This window comes from Mastigoproctus giganteus, chromosome 4, assembly GCF_048544385.1.
Source record: "Mastigoproctus giganteus isolate SK-2022 chromosome 4, ASM4854438v1, whole genome shotgun sequence".
Lineage (NCBI taxonomy): Eukaryota > Metazoa > Arthropoda > Arachnida > Uropygi > Thelyphonidae > Mastigoproctus > Mastigoproctus giganteus.
In genome coordinates, this window is record NC_143578.1 from 138,876,047 (window position 1) to 138,902,777 (window position 26,731).

A 26,731-nucleotide genomic window follows, 5' to 3' on the forward strand; every position below is an offset into this window, starting at 1 on the left:
AAAAAACAAACTGTGCCAGATGAAAGAAGTTTTTAAGAAGCTCGACTCTGAAGATTCACTGCTATCTCAACTTTGGCTTCTCACCTCCAACTCTGAATAAAGTTTTTCCACGCTGCTATACAATCACGATAAATTATCTTTGGTAATTCTCCAGATAACGGTACCCCTTACGAAATGGCGCCAAGAAGAGGGGGGAAAGCAGCGACGTACGGTTCGTAACTCCGCCCACTCACTGCGGTCGCACTCTTCTTCTCGACGACTGCACGTGGCGGATGTCACGCGCCATAACAGTATATTCAGAGCTGAAAAACAACGAAATTAACGGCAAAACGGCAATTTTTTCGTAGCAGCAACTAAAATAAATGTAATTTATTCAGGGAAGACAACGTGTTACGCTACATAACAAGTCAGAGTTAAAGTTAAGAAAATTCACAAAAACAGTAATTTTTTTTTTTCAAAACAAGCAACAAAAAGTAACATGACATGCAGCAAACGACCAGTTTTTGCTGAATACCTCCCGAAGTCGCGTAAAAAGGTAGCCTAAAAACATAACCATTTTTCTAAACACAAATGAAAGTCGATGAAAAACATGACTTCTGTTATATATTTTTTTTTCATCCAACGACCGGTTTTTGCTTGAATCCCTCCCGAAGTCGGGTAAAAACATAACCTTTTTTCACTAAACAGAAACGAAAGTCAGTGAACAATAAAATTGCTCTTTGCACAAGCACAAAACGACAATATAGAATTTTTTTATTTTTTTAAAGACCGCAACCGACACAATACTAGGTTAATGATATGCGAAAAGAACGCAGAAATACAAATAAAACTCACCTCATCATTCCTGGCCTAGTAGGCTTGTATTGTATAAAAAAAACTGGAGTACGGCCTTATATTTTTTTGTGTATCAACCGATGAAGTCAGGGTAAATAAAACCATTGTTATAGTTTAACTATTTCTAATACATGCGAATATTTCAATATTTCTAATACATGCAAATACATTCATATACAGAGTAATTATTTGAATTGTAATTATGTGGGGTACAAATAGTGGGGAAAAAAAAAAAAAAAAAAAAATTCTATTTAACAGACGTTCAGAAATAACGGACACCCCCTTTCCCCATTAGTCCGTAAAATCCAAGACAAAGTGTATAATAACAAATTGATAGATTTATAGTAACAGACTGATTGCTGTATAAATGGCCGTACTCCAGTTAATGGTACACCCTTCTAATTCGCTGTGAGAATGGGGGAAAAAAGTGATTGACAGGTTGTGACTCCGCCCACTCAGTGTATCCCCTCTTCGTTACAGGCGGACGTCACGTGATAAGACGTCACTGGAGCGGCAAATGCGAAATTTGTCGCGTATGGTGTCGTTTGCATGCTCGTTTCTGGTGTGTGATGTTCGATTGCTGCTGCTTGTTAATTAAGAGTTAATATCCCATTGCTGCTTGGCACGTGGTTACTTATTCAGTCCTGAGTTCCTGCGTCGTTATCCTGTTCCATCCTTCAGGTAAAATGTTTGGTTGTTTTTTGCTGCCGCTTGTTGCCATCACATTTTCTTTATTTCTTTTTGTGTTTTTTAACCTAGTATTGTGTTGGTTGAGTCTTGTGTCGGTTGCGTTCGTTAAAAAAAAATTCTATATTGTCGTTTTGTGCTTGTGCAAAGAGCAATTTTATTGTTCACTGACTTTCGTTTCTGTTTAGTGAAAAAAGGTTATGTTTTATGCGACTTCGGGATTCAAGCAAAAACCGGTCGTTGGACGAAAAAAAAAATATATAACAGAAGTCATGTTTTTCATCGACTTTCATTTGCGTTTAGAAAAATGATTAGGTTTTTAGCCTACCTTTTTACGCGACTTCGGGAGGTTTTCACCAAAAACTGGTCATTTGCTGCGTGCCATGTTACTTTTTGTTGCTTGTTTTGAATACTGTTTTTGTGAATTTTCTTAATTTTAACTCTGACTTGTTATGTAGCGTAACACGTTGTCTTCCCGGAATAAATTACATTTATTTTAGTTGTTGCTACGAAAAAATTGCCGTTTTGCCGTTAATTTCGTTGTTTATCAGCTCCGACGTACTGTTATGGCGCGTGACATCCGCCACGTGCAGTCGTCGAGAATAAGAGGGGGACCGCAGTGAGTGGGCGGAGTTACGAACCGTACGTCGCTGCTTTCCCCCTCTTCACGGCCCCATTGCGTAAGGGGTACCGTTATCTGGAGTATTACCGTATAAATTAAATATACTTTTTTTTCTTTGGATGTAATTATATGTTTTGAACTACGACTTCAAAATATTTGTTTATAATTATGTTCTATAATTCACGCTTCCTATTCTTCCTATTTGTCCGAATTACTGAAGTTTTACATTTCCTTCTATGTTTTCTGTTAAAATGACTACGTGGGCGAAACAACGCTATTATTAATAGATTTAGTTAGAGAAAGCAAACGTCTGAGACATTCAAAGTGAGTCGCCATCCGCTACGATATCATCAAAAGTAATATTGATTCCCTTGCAAACTTGAGTGCTCCTCAACAATGGCATTTGCCAACTTAGTTGGTGAATTTTTATTTATTTATTTTAGAATTGATATCTGCACTTGCAAACGAGTTCGATTTATACAAGTTGCTCGAGGTGTGCCGACCGATACGAGTTCTGATGCATGTATTCAGATGTAAAGGTAGTTTTACGTCATTTTATGCCATTCTTTCCTTTAGCGATTAAACGCCATAATGAAATTTAAACCATTCCATTTAACTGCGTTATCTTTATATTTTGCTCTTCGTTTCTTCTCCTGGCTCGGTTTCCTGTGATTTCAAGGCACTCTAGCCAAGGTGATTTTATTTATTTTTAATCGTTATTTAATCCGCTGTTATCGATGAAGCGGGGTAAGTTTTTGTGCGCTGCTTGGGTGGAGTATGTCATGGCCATTCATTTGTTACGCCTACAAGAACGAGAGAAGGAAATAATTCGGAATATTTTCTGTTCTTTCTATCCATTCCGTCGCAATAATAATGGTGATGAAATTCTGCATTTCTTAGGTTTATTCTGATATCTTCTTTTTTACAAAAATTGGTGGGGAAGAGGAACGCAGAGAAAGTATGGAAATTTTGAGCATTATATCCTGAGGTAGAATTGATAATGCGATCTATTCAACCAAATGGCAGAAACACGAAGGGTAGGGCAAAAGGTTTATTAAACTGCCTAATGTAGGATGGATATAGGATGTTAAAAATGGGCGCAATGACGTGTGTAAAATATAAATGGCATGAAATGTGAATATAGTAATGAAATGACCCGAAAGAGGGAACTTTTTTTAATCGGAATATGAAAATGGTTTTTAATATTATATTTACTTTACTTATTTAACTGCTCACTTTTTATAGTGAGCAGTTATTTATAGTTTTTATATCGAATTGGTTTTTATAGTTTTAATATCGAATTCGAAAACAATTCCTGAATTACTCTTAAATGGTCTTTAAAAGACACCAAGAAAGAAATTATGGTTACTTTAGTATGTATTTTAATTACCGATTACTAAATATAGTCAATTGGCTGTATCTGTGCCGCGGAAATAATAATAATTTGAGAAGCTATCACAGACATTCTCTCAGGTATGTCAAGCTGCGTATGCTACCTGGAGTCTAAAACGTTAATGGAACTATATTCGGGCGACACTCAAGTCAAGTGGACATAATTTCAGCTAATTCCGGTCGGCCTGAGACAACCAAATCCTCTGCTTGCACCTTCACGATGGTGGGACTGTAGTAACCCTGGGTATAACCCCCATGTGCATGTCCTGAAATACGGCGCCTAGCATACTGAAGGTGCGAACCGACCACCACACGGAGAAATGCCGCCCCTCTGTGTTACTAGGCAATACTAGGTGGTAGATGACTCCCATCAACCGGTGCAATACCACCACTTTGCTTATTGGAGGCTTGAAGTGATAGAACCCAAGTTTAGTTTCCAGAGTAAAGCTCCGGAAACCCACCCTCTCCATCATGCAGCATAATCGATATATTTTGAGGTAATGATGGACATCATGGTGAGATCCAATCTTCCTTACACTTCGAGGGTACAGCTCTAAAACGGTGTTCGCAGGACGACCGCTAGATACTCCACCGAACGGAACCTATTGGTAGCTCTCTAGGACGCTTCCGGATCAGTTAGTGTATAATCTCTCTGACTCTACTATGCCAGATAGTGACTGCAAGGAGTTCGAGTAGTGTGCATGCGGGGCGTGGGGCGTTGTCGAGGCCATGTTATATCAAGGAGCTGGGTATATGGCTTCTTGGCTTGTGTACCCAATAACCAAAAATTTAAATTTTTTCGTGTAGCATGTTCTCCCCACCTTTTCTTACTATTGAATACATCATGAATTGTCAAACTAATAGAACAAACTTATCTGCGAAAAGATCTAAACTTCCCAAAACACTCCCTTGTTCATTTCACAAATATACATGGTCTCAATTCCAGTCTCAATGATTTCCATTCCCACTTACAGTCTGCCAAACACCGTGTACTTTTTCCTGACAGAATCTCAGTTATCGGTTGATTCAACCATTGCTCATCTCAGTTGTCCTAATTATTCGCTATATGATTCCATTCGCTTCAAAGGTGGCGCTTGTGCATATGTCCGCTCTGATACTCCCGGTCAGAGACTTAGTATTTTGGAATCTCCTCTTTTCGATCTTCTGTGGCTTAAAATCTTTCTAGCATATTCTGTCAAATTCATCTGTTGCCTCTGTCGTTCTTCTCACTTCACGCAGCCACCACGCTTTATCCTTTTCTCACAAACAGCCTTTCTAAGGGCATTATCGAGTTGATTGGTCCTCTAAGCATCTCTGATCATAACTCTAATGAACTAATGAGACTCGTAATAGAGAAAAAAAATGCATGGGATGCATATAAATTATCAAGCGACTCAGAAGCCTATGGCAGATATAAGCTAGTCTGTAATCAGGTGACAAGGAGGTTAGGCAGGCGAAGGCAGATTACGAGAAATCCTTGGCAAAAGATGATAAGAAAAACAGCAAGGATTTCTTTACTTATATAAACTCTAAAAGGAAGGGGATGAATCTGATTGGTCCACTTGACATCGATGGTTCGACTGTTTATGATCCTGCTCAGATAGCAAACAAACTGAATGAGCATTTTGCATCTACATTCACACATGAGGAATTATTAAGGTTTGAAAATGGCAGACGGTTATCAAATTCTAGCAGAATACTTAATGATTTTGTAATAACTGAAAGCAAAGTGGAGGAGAAATTGTTGAAGTTAAACATAAGAAAAGCACCTGGGGGGTGGATGGGATCTATCCAGTTATATTAAAGGAGGCGGCAAAGCAACTAAGCAAACCCTTAGCCATAATTATGAGAGCGTCCTTAGACTCAGGGGAGGTTCCCACGGACTGGAGATGTGCAAATGTATCCCCAATTCACAAAGTGGAATCGAAGGGTGACACGAGTAATTACAGACCAGTTAGTTTAACTTCTGTTCCGGGTAAAATAATGGAGTCACTGGTTAAAGATGCATTGCAGGATCATCTAGACAAGACTGCAGCAATAATTCAGACACAGCATGGGTTTGTTAAGGGAAAGTCTTGTCTGACAAATTTGATAGGAAATTATGATGTGGTTACAAAGGAACTGGATGGAAAAAATAATTTACTTGGATTTCAGGAAAGCTTTTGACACTTTTGCGCATGGAAGACTATTGTATAAATTGGAGCAGAATGGTATTAAGGGTAAGTTGCTACAATGGATAAAAGGATGGTTACGTGGGAGAAGACAGAGGGTGGTAATCAATGGGTGCTGCTCTTCTTGGACTAATGTTATTAGTGGAGTCCCACAGGGTTCGGTGTTAGGTCCACTGTTGTTTTGTATATTTATCAATGATATTGATGAAGGTATATCAGGCTTAATGTCGAAGTTTGCAGATGATACAAAGGTTGGCAGGGTTGTTAATGACAGTAATGGAAGTGTGCTACTGCAACAGGATCTAGATAATTTGGGCAGATGGGCTAAGAATTGGCAACTGACGTTTAACCTTGACAAATGCAAAGTACTGCATATGGGTAGAAGTAACCCCAGAGAAACGTACCAACTGTGTGGTACTACACTTAAGGTGGTAGAAAATGAAAAAGACCTGGGAGTAATTGTGCAGTCAGATATGAAGTTTTCTGAGCAATGCAGACAGGCTGCCAGGGCAGGTCATGGGGTTTTGTCAATGATATATAGGAATTTTGCTAGCAGGGAAAAGGAGGTGATTATCCCTCTGTATAAGGCAATGGTCAGGCCACACCTTGAGTAGTGCGTGCAGGTCTGGAGTAGGGCAACAAGATTGGTGAGGGGAATGAAGGGATCCTCTTACCAAGAGAGGCTTAAGTTCTGCAAATTACAGTGGCTGGAGACTAGGCGCCTGCGCCGTGATCTGATTGAGGTGTATAAGGCCTTGAATGGGTTGAGCACGCTGAATTCTGATGGAATCCTTTCACTTGTTCAGATTACGAACCTAAGGGGGCATAAATTCAAATTAAGAAAAGACAGATGTAGAATAGATGTGCGGAAATTTGCCTTTAGCCAGCGGGTGGTTAATTGCTGGAACAAACTTCCATCTGTCGTTGTGGAAGTTGATAGGTTGAATAAATTTAAGGAGGAACTGGACAGGCATTTGGAGGGAATGGTGTGATTTTTATTTATTTTTATTTTTTTATTATTATTTTTTTTTTGGGTGATGCTGCATAAGCTCATACACTTGCTTTCTTGCATCAAATGCCTCTGCTGCTACTACTACTACTACTACTTGTTGATGGTCTCTTCTCCAATGGAGCCTTTGTGTCGTGATCATTCTTAGCCTCGTGTTGTTTGGCATTACAAGAATACAAAATGGGATGATCTGGGAAATAGATTTCTTTTCTTATTTTCCTTGGTCAGATTACTGTTTCAAATCTTCTGATGTCAACCTTTGCTTAGATCGTGTCAGCGAAATTTTTCTTGTAGGGATTTCCATCCCTGCAAGAATAATTTATTCCACACTCCACCTTAAAATCTCGTCCTTTACCTAAACTTTAGTTTTCCAATAAATGTGCTGAGGCTGTTCAAGAAAAAAAAAAGTGGCATATGGCAGTTGGCATGTATCCAAATCTCCAGGTTCATTTTCTGCCTACACCATGGCTCGTAACACTTGTAAAGCAGTTATTAATCAGTCCAAACTGGATTTCGAATGGTCTAAGAGCAGAAAACTTGCTTCTTGTCCAAATGGTAGTCGAGTATTCTGGTCTCTTGCCAAAACTATTGGCCGCAACTTTTGCCGCAACATATGTATTCCTATCTCTGTCAAAACTAGATGGTTCTATTGCCATTTCAGCCAAAAATAAAGCTCACCTGCTAGTATCCTACTTTTCTTCCAACTCATGTATTGATGATCCTGGTAAACCACCTCCTACCATTCCAGTATACTCCATTCAATTCCTCCTATGGTCTTCTGTCAAAAACGATGTCGGAAAGTTTTTGAACAGTCTTAATGCCAAGAAACTCAGTCCTCTCTTATATCTCGCAAAAAAGGATTCTTTTGCTCCTATGCTTAACTTCGATGGCACTGATTTCTATGCAAGATCATATATCTCTATTGGGGATTACCCCGACTTCTAATCTCTCTTGGCATAAACAAATTACAAATATTGCTTCCTTTGCATCTATAAAACTGGGTTTCCTCTTTCGTCCTCGGCGTTACTTTTGTTCCAAACAGCTGTACAAATCGTAAATACCCTCATTGCTACTGTGGAACATTGTTCTCACATCTGGGGCGGTGCCCCCCAAAACATCTCTCAGGCTTCTAGATTCCATTCAAAAGTTAGGTTAATTAATGACTCATCTCTAACAGAGTCTCTCCACTCTCTGTCTCATAGACTTTCTGTTGGTGCTGCATGCCTTTTCTATAGATGCTTCCATGGGTACTGTTCTTCTGAATTGCCCTTTATAATTCCCGCTCTCTCTCTTCCGAACTAGCACGAACACGTGCCGCAACTAGTCAACATCGTTTTACTGTCCAACTTCAAACTCACAGAACCAACTTTTCTTCTTCGTTATTTATTCATTAAACTTTAGTTTTCTGGAATAACCTTCCTTCATACGTATTTACCGAAAATTGCGATCTACAGGAGTTCAAGTCTAATGTCAACGAATATCTTCTTTCGTCTTCTCAACCTTTAGCCGATGCACGGTACTAAGTACTATAGGTTCTAATGCCTCTGATGTTTGGGGTTTCATGGAGAAAAAAAAAAAAAAAAACTGGGAGGGGGAAATCGATAATGTGATTCTGCCTGGGATATAATCGCATTATCGATTCCATAAATTAATGTTTTTAGTAATTTATTCATTAATATAATTAATATATTAATTTATAGAAAAATTCCATCAGTTAATGTTTAGTCAATAAAGAAAATTTATAAATCATATAATTCTGCGCCAGTAAAGCAACTTGGGGGGGGGGGAGTGTAAAGGTTCATTTATGTCCCTCAAGAAATTTATATATTTTGCTATTAGTATTATTGTCTGCTTTTAGGTGCTACAAAAAATTAAGGTACTTCGCTTTAGTGTTTCAAGTTGAAATAGTAGTTGATTTTTTGCATATGCAATAATAAATAAATTAATATAGCAGATATACACATTGATTTATTTATTAAAAAAACAAAAACTTTGCCACACAACCTCCCCCCCCCCACACACACACAAATATGAATTTCTGCCTACGCCCCTGATACATGTGATTTAGAGACACCACGTACTGGCGCTTTGGTTTCCAAACAAACAGGTGCAAACGTTTCAAACCCGAATAAACCTATCAATACAACTTTAATATAATTAAAACATAACACTTTATCACTTGACAAAATTGTAGTTTATTGAAAGAATAAAGTGGGAAAATTTATTTACCAATTTCACAGCCCTCAAATAAACCATCTACTGCTACTATGGACTACACGATAACTAATCCGTGCCATAGGAGAGAAAGAGAGAGAGAATTTCTTTTGTGGGGCAAGGTTATTCACTAGGTATTCAGCGATGCATTCACGCTACATCAACAAGCTTTTGGTCTAAGAAACGTAGTGCTTACTCGACAGTCAGTCCTGGATGGCAACCAACAAACTTCAGATTAATCCCACCAAAACAAAGATGATGATTTTTAATCATCATCTTTGTTTTGTTTTTTACTTTTACTTTTTCTTTTTTTCTCTCTTTCACTATTTCTTCTTGTTTTTTAAATTTTTACCCTTTTTATTTTATTTTTCTTTCTTCTCTCTTTTTTTACTTGTACTTTTTTATTTCTTTTTTTCCTCTCTTTTTTTTACTTGTGCTTTTTTTTCGCTTTCTCTATTTCTTGTTTTTCTGTTTTTCCCTCCTTTTTCTCAAAACCTGCACCATAGGTGGTTTTTTTTGTTGTTGTTGTTGTTTGTTGTCCCTCTGGAATGCCCCCCCCCCAGAGGATCTGGCTCACCTGCTGGCAACACCAGGTGGGTCAGAGTCTCTTTTGAGATGGATACGTACTTTACTGGGACTGGCCCGCCTTCCCGTGGTGTGGACGCGTCCCCAGAATCATCTGTCCAGGTAACTAATGCTTCTGGGTAGCCAAGAGGCCAGAACAGAACAACAGAACACGCACATAATACATACAAACCTACACTAACACATTTCTGGCCCTTTACAGTTGATTCTGTTCTTCACCGCGACATGAGGCGGAGTTGAACAGACGTTCTAGGTGCCGCCTTTACGTACACAAAACCAAACTATTATATTAAGCCACTCGAATATTTAAATTGATATGCCGTGCTGTGTGTCTTATGTCTGTTAATTGCGTGTGCTCTATGGTCGATTTGTCAGTTTTGCTGGACGAAAAACCTCAGATTCTGGGAGGCGGGAAACCTTCTATTCACGCTTGAGACCAACTAACTCAGCCACGGAGTTATTTAGTTAGTTATTTTTTGGTTTTTTTTAGGAGCATTAGCAACTAAGGCCATATTGCTCCGGGAATATGCGGTGGTCATTCCCTGACCTTTCCGCATCCTCCGTATTTGGTGGTGACGGGCTCGAACCCCGGTCTAATCAAGAAGCGTGTGCTACGCACTGCTGCTCCTTCCCACCTGGCTACGGAGGCGCCAGCCACGGAGTGAAAAAACCCCATTAAATTTCCTCGCGTCATCGACGGGATTCGAACCATGGCCGTTTCCACCCGGTGTTGAGAGGACGGTGACGACACTACTGTGGTATCGCACAGACCCCCTTTACATACCCACGTCCGCATGGTACCACGAATCATGTAGGTGAGAGATATACGAAAAGAGAAGAGGGAAGCTAACGAGTGACTTTCAACCGCCTATAGAATTTCGTTTCACAATAATTTATTTGGTTATGTACAGAGCTAAGAAATTTGTAAAAACCTTTTCTTACTTTACTGTTCCGGCAAACTACAAATTTGTCTCATGGGAAAATGTCCTATCCATTACAAACCTAATTAGTATATATTATAGCTGTTTTTCCTCGGTTTTATAAAATTAACTCACATTGCGAAATAGAAATTTAATGAAAATAATTAAACGAGATGGTTAATAACAGATCCTCGAGACCAAATACTGTAGATTCCATTGAACTGAGTGAAAGTGGCTGGTGGTGATGGCAACGATTGGCTCCTGTTCTTATTGATTTTAATAGTTAGTCGAACTTTTCAAATCTGGCACCATGGAGATCTGATTTTTGTTGGATCATGGAATTTTCCGGATTTCACGTGATCATAAAAAAAGCTACGCAAAATATCGCATTTCTGTACTGAACTTATTGTACTGTTCAAGTGCGTTTTTTTATGCTATTTTGCTAGACAATTAACGCATAATACATAGAAAATGCAGTAATTACTTTTTACTACAAACGCATAATATTATATTGTGTTTGTAGTAAAAATAAAATCATTTCCCTTCCAAATTGCATGGTACACGTTACGGTATGATTTGGAAGCGAAAAACAAAAGGCACACAATCGCTTCACTGACATCCCAGGAGTCTTTGGCAATGCAGGCGTATCAGGTGCCTTTGACAATATAATAACTTCCGCAACAAGAAACGTGTGCCTGCTTTGAAAGGCTACATGTCCTCTGAGCTACGTATTTTCAGGGCTTGGAATGGATCAGAATGTACCCGAAACGCTCTTCCTGTTTATTACCGCATCGCTAACGTCATGTATATACTTGATTTGTAAAAATATGACATTTCAAACGGGCGTTCTGCTTCTTAAAAATTTCCATTTCGACTCCTGATATGGATGAAAGTTGCAGTATCGATGGAGTCTACAAATAAAAAATCTAAATATAAATAGAAGATGCGTTCAGGGAATTTAATTTAATTTAGTTAATTTAGTCGAATGACTCGTGTACGAATTCAGTCGAATTCGACTAAATTCGTACACTAATTAAACATTCGACTAAATTCGTACATTCTACTAAATTAACCACGTTAATTTAGTAGAATCCCTCGTGTACAAATTGTGAACATAATAATAACAGATGGTAAACCGCTTATCCCATCTATTATTATTATGAGTCGATAACCTTGTTAACAAATAGCAATTTCGTGATGTCCTTTAAACATGGTAAAAACTCAATTTCTTTGAGATGAAATTTTCGCCTTGCACAGTCAGCTATAACAATGATTTGGCGAATATCCAATCCAAGAACTAAATTTGCCGATTTAGGGTGCTTTGCAAGATTCGCTCATTTTTCTAAACATAGCCAGTTTGGATTGCCAGATCTGGAAGGTTCATCTATTAGCTGTTGTTACCTTCATATCGCTAGGAACCGTGAGGATTTCTCGAAACAGATATAAAGTGGAATAAATACAATTCAGTGTCTTGAGTCCTGAATTGTATTTATGACCATGTTGCCTTTTGTTTGAATCAATCTCTTTTATATTCTCTTCTATAGATTTCGCATAGCTATTTTTTTGAATAGATTGAAATCTTTCAGGTATCGGTCTTATAGCCAAAACTTATAACAGTGGGAAGATGTCCACTTTTTCAAGCTGGATGTCCTTTTTCTGTTCTTACATTCTCCGCAATTGTTGACAGCCGGACTGTCCTCTATAATAGTGAATCTCGATTGATCACACACTTCTTTGGGAGGGGGGAAATAAGAGGATGGAGGCTACTCCGGTACTTGCTTTAAAAGAAAGCATATTTCTTAGACGTCATGATCCAAGTTTAAATTTCAGAATGTAGGATTATATATTTTAAAATTACTGAGAAAAACAGTTACTTTATATACTTGTTATTGTCATAACCTTGCTTCCTTAGGGTGAGATAAACACCAATGGAATCCCGCTTCAAGAGAACAACCAGGGCAACCGTTCCTTTACGCTTGGATATTACCATACATAACCTCCGCATATGCTTCGCCCTGGGGTTATTCTGCTGAGGACCTTCGTGGTTGTCGCCATGGGAGTAGAGCAGCTGTTTTAAAATTAAGAACCGATAAAGAAACACGTCGTCACTTGATACATTACGTCTCATTGTTTTGCTGAGGCATGTGAAGTTGAAAATAACCAAGTGAAATGCGTCAACCATCAGCTCTTTTAATTGGCTGATACCCTCATGTTAAAAATTTAAGTAAGAAGCACAAAAAACAGCCATGATAGGAGTTTTGGAGCTCCAAAATTGTGAACCTTCTAAATCTTAAACTGGTTTATAATTATTAATTCTTATAATATTGTTTCTTTAAGTAATACTGTATCTTGTCTTGAAAGCGAAATCCAAGATCTTACCACGTGCTTAAGTTTTCGGAAAACCGATTTCTTTATGTCAATATTTCCCAGCAGTGAACCTTGATAAAGCGTAGATTATTATTATTATTTCACAGCTAGATAGCGATAAAGAAGGAAGTGAATATGATTTGCTCTAAATCCTCTGCCAAACCTTGTAATATTCGATGTTTTTACTGTTATTAACCATTTCTTTGTATTGCACTGTTATCCAAAATAAACTGTCTAAAATAGTTTGGAATACTTGCAGACAATGAAATTTACTGTTTCAGTGACTGTTCTGGTGACTTTCATTACAGGTGTTCGTTGATTTGAAAATACTTATGAGTGAGTAAAGCAAAAAAGCAGGAATGGTGTTGCTTTATTTGTAAAAAACAGTATTACAGGAGTATTGAAGAAGGCAGTGATTCAGAAAAACATCCCAGTTTAAACCACTGAACAAGAAAGAACGTCAACACAAGGTAATTCCACCTTTTCCTTATAAACTTAAGTACTGATGATATTTCACTTGATTTTGAGAACTTTCGACAGCAATTATCTCAGAAAATTGAACTTATTGGATTCTCCACATGAAATATCAAGCATAAGGTATGCAAACGAACAGGTGAATCGATGTCCAGTACTTTTGATAGAGGATATAAAATCTTTGCTGGAATCATCTTCTTTCAGAAACCAAGTCGTAATTACTGATTATCAAGTTAGCATGAAAAATGATTATAGGAAGTTAATAAAGGGTTGGATTAAAGGGAACAAAAATTTCTGATCTTAATTCTAATTTTAAAATGTTTGGATCGAAATTATCAAATGGCACAGATCACGACCAAATAATTTTAATAAGAAATTTAACTTCAGGAAAAAGAGATCTAGTATTACCTACTCTTAAATACAATTAAATAAGATATTCCCCAATGAAACAACTTTCATAATTCAGCTCTGTAATCATTCTCTCTAACCATTCAAATAAGAAAGTTCGAAAGAAAGGTTAAGACCAAATTTACTTGAAATGATTTATTTCAAAATAATTCCAATAGTTTTACTTATTGTATCAAAAAGTCTTTGTTTTCTAATACCAAACAGCTTGTATACCATATAATGCAGAAATTTATTTGGATAAACAAAGGAAGAATTTATATCGGAAAGATGAAACATAATAAGAATTTATTGTCAGCAAAGTCACTAAAATTAATTAAAACATGTTGTGATATTGATATTACTTTGTTTTCCTTGATTTATTTTCTCTTATTAATCAGTGAATTCAGATAACATTAAATTTTATTCACCTTATTTTGAGCTTATTAACAAGAATAAATTAAAAGAATATTAATCTTTTAACAATTCTTTTTCTGCGGAATATCAGAATATGAAAAAATCTAATTAAGTCAAAAATGGTTTCAATTTTTGGAATCTTTCATAGATATAATATTCAACAACGTGTTGGCCCACCTCTTGCTTTAAATTATACGCTGTACCAGTTTTTAACAGGGAGGAGGCATTTTGACCCATTTCTCCCTCAACGCAGCGGTCAATTTATCTACTGATTGTGGGCGTTTCGTTTCTCCAAGCGTGTTCAATGAAATTAAGGTTGGGCTATGGATGGGCGATTGAAGCTTTTGCATGCCCATGTCTTCAGACCTCTGGCTAAAGAGAATTTATTATGAGATTTCATTGTACGGGAAATGGATAACATTTTATTGTAATAAGTATAGATGGGCTAGAACAAGAGTGTTTTCCAAGAGCAATAGTTGATGATGTCACCAACAATTTTCCAGATTTTAAGGGAGCATTATTATTTATGTGAGGACCGATGGTGTTAACCTCACGCGAACTGATGATTTGTTGTATAAATATAGGACCATGCTGAAACAATTTCGCGAGTTAGGTCAGAACGTTTAAGTTCGCAGTTTTTGCATGCATAATAAGAGGAACTGTATGCTGAAAACCTTGTGAGTTAACTGAAGACTTAAAGAACGGTGTAATGCTTTAAGGGTGAAAATTTTTATCAGTGTGGATCGCACCTGTAAGTAGAAGAAACGTATTTTGTAGAGACGGATACATTAGAACAAAGGTGGTGCAAGGGTTTTTGTCAACATCATTGAATATAGCTTAAGGGGATTCAGAGAAACTGCTAGTTAAGGGGATAGGGGAATATAGATAGGTACTTATTTATCTGAGGGGACTTATTTATCTAATAATATTGGTTAAAGTAACACTTGCAGCAACAGCAGATTTTGGAAATGTGTCAAGGGCAGCGGTGTTCACACTCTTCAAGGACTCTCAGGGTGTCAACAAAGCACGAACAGTTAGTCTTAATTGTCAGGAGCTTCAGTAAAATGAGTGAATTCGAATTATTGGTTAGGACAACTAAGGTTCACTTAATAGGATAATAGATAGGATAGAAATATAGTGTTACGGAGAAATGGGGGATGATGATGAGTTTCACAGTGGCATGAATAATTTTTTTTACGATAGAGACTAGATAGAAGATGAGTTTATTGATGCATTGCATCAATAAATACTAATATGAACACCATTTTACAGTTCTTACAGTATAAACTATTATTAAAGTTTAGGGCAATATTATTATAAGTATATCTATTAATTGTCGTGTGTGAATAATATTAATTAACAGGAGAAGGGAAGGGAGAAACCCGATTCCAAACTATACATGTTCTAACTAGCTGATACAAATCCACAGTTCCGAAATGTGTTACAATTTTTTTTCTGCAAATTCTGTACCAAAATGTAAAAATTAATTTTTTTTATATATATTTATGGTATCACTTTTCTGTGATACCATAAATATATATAAAAACTAGTTTCTGTTTCTCCTCTGTTAATTGCGCTCATATTGATTTTCACCTGTCACTTTCTGCACTTCATTGCATAAACTCCGCTTGTCTAAGCTAATAAATAGCCAAATCACCATCTGCTACTGCAAGTTGCGCCACGTTCCTTTGCTCATTTAGGGAGAGTTATTCAACTGGAAGCCGTATTTTGTGGCTATATCATAAATAAACATCTAATGACATTCAATTTCAATCTCACGCAACTCTGGCTCTGACTTAAAAAGTACGCATTTAACCCTTACGTTCCGCAATAGCGAGGAAGCATCGCTTCACCGCGTCTGACACCTGTCGTGCGTTTGCCACACATGGCTGCTTGTGACAACTTGTAATAAGTCACTCGTGTCCAGATGATCCACAAGTGGCTCGCTGGTCAGCACAGGTTTCTGTGCCACACTTTACACATGCGTTGACAGCAGCTGTTACGCAGCAGCACGAACGATGACTAGCCTATTCTATCACGCAATACGTGACAGTAGGGAATGTATACACGCGCTTAACCTGCAAAAACGACAGTTACTTAGATATGATTGATAACTGGTTATGAAGTTGAATTTATTTTCGATAAAATAAAGCGAATTTAACTATTATCTTAATTTATTTAGCAAATAAGGAATGTTTCTCCATGTTACTGAAAACTCTTAACTATATTCCAAGATATTAAACATTTGAACTGTTATATGAATCGAATACTTTTGCTGTTAACTAATACCATTCACACACACACACAGAAATTCATGGGTATATGCTTATAATCATTCTCCTTTGCCCTTAATAATATGTTATGTTTTAAGAACTGTACCCCTAATGTTTATTGTTGGAATTCACATAGTTGCCACTCGATTCGGCGCATCAACCTCACGTTGCAGTTGGTATAATCACCATCCACACCTATTGGAAAGACCTGGGTTCGCCCCGTCGACGACGCGATTAATTTTTATGGGTCTTTTTCAAAACGTGTCTGGGTTAGTCGGCCTCAAGTGAGAGTAGCGCGATATTTTCTCCCAGAAACTCGAGTTTTCTTTCAGCAAACAGAAAATCAGGAAAAAAAATCTGCGAATGGACCAGGCCCTGGTTCTCCGGCCAAATGAAACCATATTTCAATGACAAGCAAAAAGCCTGTCGAGAATGGTGAAAAACACGAACCCCTGAAGGCTTTAGTAATGTGCAACAGGATTAGACGACAGGCCCATAACAATATATTCTTCGTAAAACTAGCAAAATCAAGAATTACCAATAACTCGAAAAAAAAAAAACTTTTCCACATGACTTGTGAAGCTTTCAAAGAATGGGCGGATCGCACCTTTGAAGATTGTGGTAACTTTCCACCTAGCACAAGACAATCTATAGACCCAACAACAAATAGGACCTACCTGGAGAAGTTTTCCATCTCTAGCCAAGAAATTGCAGCGGTCATCAGAAGCCTACCAAACAAGTGCACCACAGGCCTAGATAAATCCCTCCGTTTCATTATTAAGATATATAGGCCTTACTTGCTGGACTTACTGTCTCATAGTTTCAAGAGAATCATTGAAACGACCACTCTTCTTGAAGCCTGGAAAACATACCACACAAAACAATTACCCCCCAAACCTGGCAAGACTACAGACCTATTTCCATAGGATGCAGCTTATTAAAAATCTTTGAGAAATCCATAATCAAACAATTAAATAATCAATGTTTTGTCCACCGTCCCTCATATCATCACTCAGTCGTCGACAACAAACCAACTATAACAAACCTATTACAGACAAGTTGCAGGATCCAAACCGCCCTGAACAATAAAAGTTAGATGGATATTCTCTTCCTGGACATTAAAGCCGCTTTTAACAGGATAACAATTCAATCCCTTCTCCACTTTCTGGACTCTCACTGTCGCATTGTAAGAACCCAGTTCTTACACTCATCCTATGGAAATAAATAATATAACATAACAAGAAAATATATGTATATATTAAATAAAATTATTCACATGGGATGATTTTCAGCTTAGATTGCGATCGCTCTGTACCGTACAGTCAAGTAGGGGAGGATTAACGTAACGACGGGGGGTAGCAGGACGGTACACAAGACAATGGGAGCACTGGAACACTAGTACAAAGGGAGCACCGTAAGGCCAGTTCATGGTCGCATAAACAGAAAATGGGCAGCTCTTTGGAAGAAAAGAACAAGGGGAACCGACTCCCCCTTGTGGAGAGGAAGATTTTAAGAACTAAGAGGGTGAAGGAGACCCTGGATGCGATATACACTATGTGGCAATGACTAGCCGCTAGTTGAAACAGACCGACTCCTTGAGCACTTATTAATTTCATGGAGCGGTAGAAAAAAAAACAGAATGGACTAAAAGGGGTAAGTGCCTCGGAAAGATCACAAGAGGATATCTAGAAATTTCTAGACGCCCAGTAGTTCATCGAAGTTTCTGGAAATTTCGTGAACAGGAAGTTACCCCAGGAGAGGGAAGGGCCAAGAAAAACGGAAGAAGTGGGAGAGAGCGAATGAGAATAATGAGATGATGAAGAACGAACGACGATTGGATCAAAATAGAATGAGCGGCTGAAACAAAAAGGAGATGCAAGACAGGGAAGGGTTTTTTTTTTTCGTGGGAGAATTGTGAGTTTTGGAGTTTGGAAGTTTAGAGAGTTCCCGTGGAGATGCCTGAGTGATGTGCGGCTGGAAAAAAATCCCGAGAAGTGCCGGGAGAATCGCCAGAAAGTAGCGGACAGAGAAATGAGTTGTGGGAGTTGCTGTGTAAGAGTTGTTGAAATAGGAAGGAGATAACCAATGAAAGATGGAAACACATATGCTGGAGCTGAGTAAAAAGGATCGAAAAGCCTCGGTATAGAAAGGTAAGGAAGAGCTACATAGCCAGGCTTCTTGATAAAGCAGTAAGAAGAGTCCTGATAATTCTATTATGCTTCCCAGTTTCGTCGAACTGATCAGACGCCCAAAAAGCAGGCCGGAGCAACTTATTTAATAGCCGTATGGAGAGAAGAGCGAGTTCCTGAACGTAGGAGAATCCCTGTAGATGAGCAGCAGTTCCTTTTGCCGATGAATAATTCCAGTTGGAGCCTGATGATGCCCTATGCTGTTGATGATGGTCACCCTGAACTGAGAAAAGGTTGTGTAAAGAGTGATTCCCTAAGTTGTTATATAAGTACGAGATAATAATTTTAAGCTAGATTTGAGGGGAAGAACTTTAGGAAAATGTCTATTTAGTTGATAGTAGATTTGGTATTGTTTAGTATAAAAGGAAGGAAAGGGTTCATAAGATATAGATGTATGTACTTCATCTCAAGGATAAGTTAAAGCAAGGAAGATTTAGATACATGTACTTGAGACTGGTATGTTCTAAGTTAAGATGTAAAGGTGTTCTATGTACATGAAACGTTACAAGATATTAAGATTGAATTATTTTGGAAGGGATAAATTAAAGAAAGATTATAGCGGGGATTTATAAATCTAGGACACTATCCATAGAGGTGTTAAGTTCACTGCTGTAATTCCAGTTGGGAAGTTTAACTGTTAGAAAGTAAAGGAATGTTATGAGATGTAACCTAAACCAGAAGGAGAAAAGGCAGAAAGACACGAAGAGACATAATATATGAGTTGTGATTAATTTTAGATCTTAGCACACATATAATGCCAGTAATTAACATTATACCAATTGATGTTGTATGATACAATTCTTTAATGTATATACTGTGAAATAAACAAATTTGTATATGTTTATCATGTGTAGTATTGAGTCATTCTGAATACTCAGCCAGTCCAGAGGAGACATACACGAACTATTATTCCCCCAGAATCTGTGATCTTCTGTGCAGTATACAAGTCAGGTGTTAACGTGGAGGGGGGTAAATTAAGGGGGAACTTTAATTGAGAAATACAAAGTTAAAAGAGGTGGGTCTGGAAGGTTAACGTGATTTATTATTACAGAAATAAATAATAATAATAAAAAAAAAAGTATTAACATCCATCTATCCCCCCCACAGCATTACAGGAGACTTACTCACTCTCTTGCAGGAATTACTTACAGAGAGGCACATTATTGTTAAGCATGAAGACTTTAACATCAATTACACACTAAATAGAGAGGTTCCCAAAGGTGGGAGGTTTCTCTCTGCGACACTTTTCGCTGCAGCCCTGGATCCGTTCCTCTCAACTTGCAATAACATCCTAACCTACGCGGACGACATGAAAATGTTCTTTCCGTCCAGCAACAGTGACAGCGAGAACAAAGTTGCTCTACAAGCCACACAGCAGTAAACTAACCTGGCCAACTTCCTGGCTTTGATTGGTCTTGAAATAAACTCTCTCACGTTTTGATGTTCTTCTCCCGAAAGCATAAAAGCAAAACATCACTATACTCTTAAATGGTCAACCCATACAGAAAGTCGAATATCACAAGGATTTAGGAATTACCTGGGACAACAAGTTATCCTTCAGGGAGCATTTTACTACCACATAGAAGAAGACCCTTCCACCATCTGGCGCTCAAGACGGGAATTAACTGGGGTCCATAATGCTGAACTGGTGAAAGAATACATTGTTAGGTGCGTTGCTCCGGTTGCCTTATACGCTTCTGTCATTTGGCCATCAGCTCCAGAAACGTATGTTAAAACCTTCCTAAGCACTGAATATAGATCTAAGGTAGTTAAACTGGATTTTCCAATTTCCCTTCACTGTATCAAGAGGCATTCTGTATGCAAAAATGGAGTGGATACCCTGGATGTTTATTGTTATCAGGCAAATATTCATATCCTGTTATCAGGATAAATTCTTCAAATAGGCCTCTGGGGTTGGGTATACTCATACTGTGATTTTTTAGTGTTTTCCACCAACCATGGAATAAAACGAAAGAAGAAACCAAAATTTTTTAAAATATTTAATATTTACAATAAATTATTTACAAACAATATTACTAATAGTAATATTGTTTGTTCACACTGTTGAGAAAGAAGGCAGAAGCCTTTGAAAGCTTCAGTTAGTATTTTAGCGATTTTAACCAGTATATTTTATTGCATTTTAAATTCGGCATTTTATTATTATCTTGTATATCACAGTTGTTTTATTTTATTTTAAAATTACTATTAGTAATATTGTTTGTAAATAATTTATTGTAAATATTAAATATTTTAAAAAATTTTGGTTTCTTCTTTCGTTTTATTCCATGGTTGGTGGAAAACACTAAAAAATCACAGTATCAGGATAAATATTCATAAGTTATTGATAGGTAGATATGACGTGCCAGTCCTATCCAGCATCATCTCTCATCCACGAAGTCTGAGGCAATCATGCAGTCTCTAGATCGAGGCATTTCGCTCCAACCTAATCTCCTTGAAAAGTATTAACAGAATGTACCCGTTTAATACAATGGAACTCCTGAACCAGTTTCAAGTAAACTGAAAAATTATGCTCCAGTAAGATCTACAGAACGACTATCTTTCAACAAACAACTGAATCACATCAGTACTAACTGAAACATGATGTTGATACTCCTCTTTGGAGACAATCCAGCACGATGGACTTTAATTTTTTTTTTTACTAAACTATCAATATTTTCGTAATTTTTTTCTCTGTGTTGTAAATTTTTTATCCCCTATGGCTTACATGCTGTACTAGGGGCGATTGTGAATAGCAATCAGTTGAATAAATAAATAAAAATATACGCAACTTAGAGACACCATGGTATCATTCGAAAACATGCCTCTTATATTGGATGCTGCATAATTCCCTAACATAACGTCCCCCCAGTAACAGCGCCATTGATTCTGTAAGGGCAGATAATCCCGCGAGAGATTCCCATCTATACAGTTATCCCTGGCAGGTTGGCATCTTTTTGCAAGGTGAGGTGAGGATTTTCGTTGGTCCAATAAATAAAGTTACGACAATTCAAATCCCCATTTACAATTGCACCCTCAAAAACCAATTCCACCATTTTTTGAAAATACCAATCACAAAATTATATTTGTTCATTTATATCATATTCCTGTATTTACAGTAATTGGGGTTTAAAAGACTTCAAATTATGTCCTTTAAGAATTCTTATAACGCTCGATTGACTCATTAGCGGCTCTCGTGAATGCTGCTTTTATCGGGAATGATCAAATGCATTCATGACAGCTTTAACGTTTCGATATTTCTTGTTGCTCTTTTCCTCCAACAGCTTGATATTTTGCGCAGTTCCACGTTCCTAAAATTTACTACGTTGACAAGTTTATTGCTAGACGCATGAGAAAGACGACATGGAACTTTGTTCCATGTCGTCTTTCTCGTCTTTCCCATGCACGCTGAACCGCTACGACATTTTCAAATTTCCAGTACAATTTAGGAATTGCCTTTCTCTCAACAAAAGTTACTTGCGTATTTACCGTCGTTTCTATGGGTTTCAGCAGCCAAACTGAAGAAAGAAATAATACAAGTCGGTTATTTAATTCACGGATTATGGTTTGTATACATAAATTTGACTCGCCCTTTATTTAATACAGTAATAGCAAAAGCGGTATAAGTTTATGAATAAATTTGGTAAATATGGACTTTTAGTTTGGTGACCTATCGCGGATTCCTAAGACTTGTTTCTTCACGGCAGTCGAAAGTCTGGTTTCCCCAAACAGAGTTCATAGATAGCAAGTTACCCACTGAATTTCAGAAGCGTTGTTATTATTATTATTTTATTATTATTTTTTTTAATGAAACCGCCAAACTTAAAAAGTAGTGAAATACTACTTTTTATCACAATTTTTTTATCACGTTTTCCACTATCCAAAAAGCTCCAAATTCACTACTCATACAGTCAACTATATGAGTATTCTCATAAAAAAAAATAACAGAAATATTCGGTTTATGGCCACGAACAGTACCAGCTAACTTTCATGTAGTGAAAAGAACATTGGAAAAACCGTTATTTTAAGGGTTTTTTTTTTTTTTTTCTTAAATATTTACTTAATTTGTTGTGTTGGAGTAATAATGCTGAAGTTTCGTGCAATTTATGTCTCATAAATTTAAATTTGCAGAAATTAATTGTTTCATTTTTCCATTTTATGATAGAAACATCTGAATACTTAAATATAATTAATCAACTTTTTCGTTAAAAGTAATGAGTATTTGTAGTTCCCAAATACTCATTACTTTTACGAGGCAGTGTTAGGTGGGTCGGAAAACTGCTAGATTGGGGGGATACAAGGACTAATAGATTAACAGTAGCCACCGGCAGAGGTGAAAGTGATTCCTGCACTGCTTCTATTGGAATGAGCAGAAGCCTGGAAAACAAGATGCAGGATGTTTCAGAGACTGCTGGGAGTCATTGGGGTACAAATAAACACATGGGTTGTGTTAGGGTAGCTAAGAAAAAGAACAGGTGCATGTATACTTGCGTGTACATTTATGCTAGGAGTTTAGTAAATAAATTTGATGAATTTGAGGTATTGCTCAAAGCATCAAAGGCGGATATTGTTGGGATATCAGAGACGTGGTGTCACAAAGATATAAGGAATGCAGAACTGATATTTGGGGAGTACAAGGTCTACAGAAAGGATAGGAAGGGAGGAGGGGTTATGCTGATAATTAAGAAACACATAAAATCCAAGGAAGTGAAGACAGTCGACATCGCTGGACAGTGCAGTGTCGAGTCAGTTTGGTGTGACATAAGCATTGGGAGATCAAAATTGAGAGTAGGAGTGTGTTAAAGGCCTAATGACTCTGATGAGTATAATAAGATACTGTACAGGGAAATAGAGTGGGACAGTGCATCAGAGAGTCTTATAATGGGGGATTTTAATTTCCCAGATATTGACTGGAATTTGTGGGTTGGTCACTCACACACTAGCAAGGCTTTTGTGGATTTATTGGATGATTGTTTTCTACATCAGCATGTTCGGGAGGCAACTAGAGGGAGTAATACTCTTGATTTGATTATCAGTAGTGATTCTTCATGCATTAAGTATCTACAGATTGAGGAACCACTAGGTGGCAGTGATCACAGTGTACTGAAGTGGGATTTACTCAAAGAGGTAACTACCATTAGGGGTAAAGGGAAGGGTTATTGCTTTCGTAAAGGCGACTACGATGGACTGAGACAGTATTTAAATTCTATACAGTGGGACCAACTAATGATGTTACCAACAGCAAATTCAAAATGGGAAGCATTCAAAGAACTTATCTTGCAAGCTACTAGGCTTTACATACCAACTAAGAAATATTGTTCAAGGTTTAGGCCTAAGTGGATGTCAGATGAACTAATGAGACATATGGCAGAGAAGTAAAATGCATGGGATACATACAAATTAACACATGACGCAGAAGCCTATGATAGATACAAGTTGATCTGTAACCAAGTTACAAAGGAGGTTAGGCAGGCGAAGGCAGATTACGAGAAATCTTTGGCAACGGATGCAAAGAAAAACAGCAAAGAGTTCTTTACTTATGTAAACTCTGGAAGGAAGGGGATGAATCAGATTGGTCCACTTGATATCGGTGGGTCAACTGTTGATGATCCTGCTCAGGTAGCTAACAAACTAAATGAATATTTTGCATTGACATTCACACATGAGGAGTTATTCAGCGAGGGGAATGCCAGAGGTGTATTCAACTCTGGCAGTAAGCTAGAGAATCTTGTAATAACTGAGAGTAAAGTGGAGGAGAAATTGTTGAAGATAAATACAAGAAAGGCACCTGGGGTGGATGGGATCTATCCAGTTATATTAAGGAGGCAGCAAAGGAAGTAAGCAAATCCTTAGCCATAATTATGAGAGCTTCCTTGGACTCAGGGGAAGTACCCATGGACTGGAGATGTGCAAATGTGACCCCAATTCACAAAGGAGGATCAAAGGGCCACACAAGTAATTATAGACCTGTTAGTTTAACTTCTGTTCCTGGAAAATTAATGGAGGCACTGGTTAAAGAGGCACTGCAGGATCATCTAGACAAGACTTCAGTTATAGCTCGGACACAGCATGGTTTTGTTAAGGGGAAGTCTTGCCTGACCAATTTGATTAGATACTATGATGCAGTCACAAAAGAACTGGATGCAGGGAATAACTTTGATATTATATACTTGGATCTTAGAAAGGCTTTTGATACTGTTGCACATGGAAGACTGCTGCACAAATTGGAGCAGTGTGTGTGGCATTGGAGGCAAACTGCTGCTATGGATAAAGGGGTGGTTGAGGGGGAGAAGACAGAGAGTGGTAATCAATGGACACTGCTCATCGTGGACTAATGTTATTAGTGGAGTCCCTCAGGGTTCAGTATTGGGTCCATTATTGTTTTCTGTATTTATAAATGATATTGATGATGGTATATCAAGCTTAATGTCCAAGTTTGCAGACGATACGAAGGTTGGCAGGGTTGTCAAGGACACTACTGACACTATGCTACTGCAACAGGATTTGGAAAGGTTGAGCAGATGGGCTGAGAGGTGGCAAATGAAGTTTAACATTGACAAATGTAAAGTACTATATATGGGAAACAGCAACCCCAGAGCAACGTATCAACTCTGTGGTACTACACTGACAGTGGTAGAGAATGAAAGGGATCTGGGAGTGGTTGTTCAGGCAGATATGAAGTTTTTTTGAGCAGTGCAGACGGGCTGCAAGAGTAGCTCATGGTGTCTTGTCAATGATATACAGGAATGTTTCTAGCAGGGATAAGGAGGTGATTATTCCCTTGCATAAGGCAATGGTCAGGCCACACCCAGAGTACTGTATACAGGTCTGGAGGCCACACCCAGAGTACTGTATACAGGTCTGGAGGCCTCATTTCAAGAAGGATGTAGAGATGCTGGAACGAGTACAGAGAAGGGCAACAAGATTAGTGAATGGAACAAAGGGGTGCTCTTACGAAGAAAGGCTTAAGTTTTGCAAATTACAGTGTCTGGGGACTAGGCACCAGCGAGGTGATCTGATAGAGGTGTATAAAGCCTTGAATGGTTTGAGCATGCTTAATGCTGATGGGATTCTTCCTCTTGCTCAGAATAATCACCTGAGAGGGCATAAATTCAAATTGAGAAAAGACAGATGTAGGATAGACGTGAGGAAATTTGCCTTTAGCCAGCGGGTGGTTCGTTGGTGGAATAGACTTCCATCGCTTGTCGTGGAAGTTGATAGCCTAAATAAGTTTAAGACTCAGCTGGACAACTATTTCGAACGAACAGAGGGGTGAAGTGGAACTGGTTATTTTTTATTTATTTATTTATTTTATTTTTTTTTTGGCTGATGCTGCATAAGCTTGCTTTCTTGCATCAAATGCCTCTACTAATGCTAATGCTAATAATTAAATCGTGTTACAAAAGGTGACGATATACTGCTTTATTAAACAGCATTTTTGGACATATTTCTAAGTGTTTTGATGAAAGCACGAAAAATAAAAATACCTAAGGAAAAAAAAAACGCAATTTTTGAGTTTAGTTTTAACATTACAATCACTTAACTGTTAAGTTTTCGCTTTTTTTTTTTTTTTCCTCTCAATCATTTACAGTAGCAATTTAGTGTGTGTTATCACAGTGCTCATTATTATGTAAGATAAGGACGCCCGTATATTCGCAGTTAGTTAATAACATGTTATTTGTGTTTCATAATGTGTTTGTCCAACGATGATATTCTTGACTTGTTCATCCGTAAAGACATACACTTACTGTCTGGCTAAAAATCAAAAGTCTATATTCAATATGTAGTAGGGCCAGTTTTTTGCCGAATTACAGCCGGTGCGCTTCCTGACATGGATTCCACTAGGTGTTCCGGGGAGTCTATTTCCAGATTTCATCATTCTTCACTCAGGATATTTGTCAGCTGCTGTGTGGTTTGGTAGAGAACTGCGAAGCCGAACTATCCATTCCAACATATCCCAGACATTCTCGAATGGATTCAGATTTGGAGAATTAGGCAACCGGGATAGATGTTTGAAATCTTGCGAAATGTTCATGGAATCATTCAGATACAATTTTTGCACGATGCATCAATGGATTCTTTCGCGATACGGTCACGGGTCTAGTGGATTAGTTATAATCACCGCCTTTCCCACACCGAGAAAAAGGTGCTGGTTCGAATCCTGTCAGTGATGAGAGGATCTTTTATGGACTTTTT

The 26,731-nt window shown here is 37.8% G+C and overlaps 1 long non-coding RNA gene across 1 annotated transcript in view; it reads left to right on the forward strand.

The window, feature by feature from the left end:
* Nucleotides 1-26,731, forward strand: part of LOC150087092 (uncharacterized) — a 269,420-nt gene that overhangs the window by 109,253 nt on the left and 133,436 nt on the right. The window contains exon 2 of the long non-coding RNA XR_016546870.1: nucleotides 13,110-13,271. This is a non-coding gene — a long non-coding RNA (uncharacterized LOC150087092). The remainder of the gene's footprint in view (nucleotides 1-13,109; nucleotides 13,272-26,731) is intronic.